This window comes from Ctenopharyngodon idella, chromosome 20 (genome assembly GCF_019924925.1).
Source record: "Ctenopharyngodon idella isolate HZGC_01 chromosome 20, HZGC01, whole genome shotgun sequence".
Classification (NCBI taxonomy): Eukaryota; Metazoa; Chordata; class Actinopteri; order Cypriniformes; family Xenocyprididae; genus Ctenopharyngodon; species Ctenopharyngodon idella.
In genome coordinates, this window is record NC_067239.1 from 15,757,271 (window position 1) to 15,759,799 (window position 2,529).

The following is a 2,529-nucleotide window of genomic DNA, read 5'->3' on the forward strand; positions in this document are numbered from 1 at the left end:
GCCTCACTGAGCCATCGGATTTTATCAAAAATATCTTAATTTGTGTTCCGAAGATGAACAAAGGTCTTACGGCTGTGGAACGACATGAGGGTGAGTAATTAATGACAGAATTTTCATTTTTGGGTGAACTAACCCTTTAAAGTTGAATTACTAAAATCACTAAAACAGAAATGTAAAAAAAAAAAAAATGGAAATATTAATATAAAAATAAACTCTAATTCAAATGTTAAGAAATAGTGACTTTCTTTCTTCTGTGGAATGTAAAGAGAGACAATTTGAAGAATGTTAATACTGTTCTTTTACATTTAATCGAAAGTGGATGGTGTCAAGCTCCAAAAGTGACACAAAAGCACCTTAAAAGCATCATAAAAGTAGTTCAAACTATTCATGTAGGCTTACTATTTTCCAAAGTCTACTTAAGTCATACAATGGTTTTGATTGAGGATTTTTAGTTATTATTCACTAATCTTGCCTTGAAAATCTTGCTTGACAGCTGTGCTCATCATTCACTTTCACAGCTTCTACTATAAATATCTAATTTTGTCTTGCACAGAAGAAAGTTAGTCATACAGGTTTTGAAGGACATAAGGGTGAGGAAATGATGACAGAAATGACATCTTCTTTGGCCTGTTTTGCATCTGATAACTTTCTCAAAACCCCCCATCCGTCTTTCGTCCACACTCATGCGTTAGTCTGTGCAGGTATGCTGGCGGTGGGCCCTGCGTGATTATGAGCTGGTATGAATATATGATAAGAGGAATGATGACAGCAGGCCTTTGCTGAAATATGAAACTGATGGCGCTGATTCGTCAACATTCGACAGGTCCTTGCAAGCTATGGAACGTTAACACTCACATGCACAAATACACACCTTTCACAACTTTGTTCACCACATCAGAGCCATTTAAATGTATGCATATTATTTAAGCCTCTGTGTTAATGAGCATGAAAGGAAACTGCAACTGTATTCAATTTCGGGGTTTTTTTTTTTCTTTTTCTGTGTCATCTTTAAGATTAAGCACTACAATGATATTTTGGCCTTTATAGGTGTCAGCAGAAAGAAGAGACAAAAGACTCAGACAGGTGCTGGGAAAGGAGGAGATACAGTGGAGGAGAGGAAAGACAGATGATATTTAGACCTGGGTGAATGAGAAGCAATAGTTGGATATTGAAGGTATGAATTCACAGGGGGAATATCTATTATTATATAATATTATAAGAGAATTTTACAATTTTGAGAGAATACTGTTAAGTTTGGGGTCGGTAAGATTTTTTGAAAGATCTCTTTTATGCTCACCATGGCTGAATTTATTTGATCAAAAATACAGTAAAAACAGTAATGTTGTGAAATATTATTACAGTTTAAAATAACTGTTTTCTATTTTTTTATTTCTTAAAATGTAATTTATTCCTGTGATGGCAAAGCTGAATTTTCAGCATTGTCACATGATCCTTCAGAAATCATTATGCTGATTTGTTGCTCAAGAAACATTTCTTATTATTATCAATGTTGAAAACAATATTTTTGTAGAAAGCATGGTTCTTTTTTCAGGATTTTTTGAATAGAAAGAACAGCATTTGTTTCAAATAGAAATCTTTTTATAAATGTCTTTACTGTCTTATATATGGGTAAATGATGTGACGGGTCATTTCTTTTTGTCCAAAGGCCTTAATAATAATTAAAAAAAAACAAAGATATGACATCCAAAGCATGTAAGGTAGTACAACTAGATGTCTTTTATTGAATCCAAAAGGTTTTAATTATATTTTGCTATATATAAAGGTATTTTAAAGATTTTGAAGTGTCAAAAGGTCATTCGGTTTAACTGTCTAAAGGCCAATACAGCCATTTCATTTGTGATCAAAATATCTTAAAATTAAATAAATGTATATATATTTTATTCTGGCATGATTTTAAAACATCATATATCAACATAGTGCAAAATGGTATTAAAATTATGTGTAGAAGTCGGTGCTTTGTTATGAGAAAGAATGCTTGGAAAAATGAATTTCATTGATGTCATTTGGATCAAGTCATGCAGTCAATATCATGTGACAGGATGTGACATCATTCAGACGCCTGCAAAGGACCACATGGTCGTGAAGCAAATTAACTAACTCTCTTTTAACTATTTGAAAAATTCCTGTTTTCACCGCTATAAAACATGGAAAATGTTGTAATATTTTAAAAACTTGTACTAAATATAAAATGTTTGATTATCCTTTTGCTAGATATCAACCTGTTAGCATTGTTTGAAAATATCGTCATTCAGCATAACCAAAAGTGTCATTCGGTAAAATCAAAATTTTGGTTAAACTGAATGACTTTTTTGGTGACAAATTTTGTTCATCCTGTAAAAAATGACAAAAGCAGTGTTAATTGATTATAAAAATCACATAATCTCATTGTTAACGCTTAATAAAACTTCAAAATTAATTATATCTCCATTAAGTGTTTTTTTTTTTTTACACTTTTAAAAACCTCATTCGTCAATGACCCATATAAACTTAATTTTAGATTTTGTACTG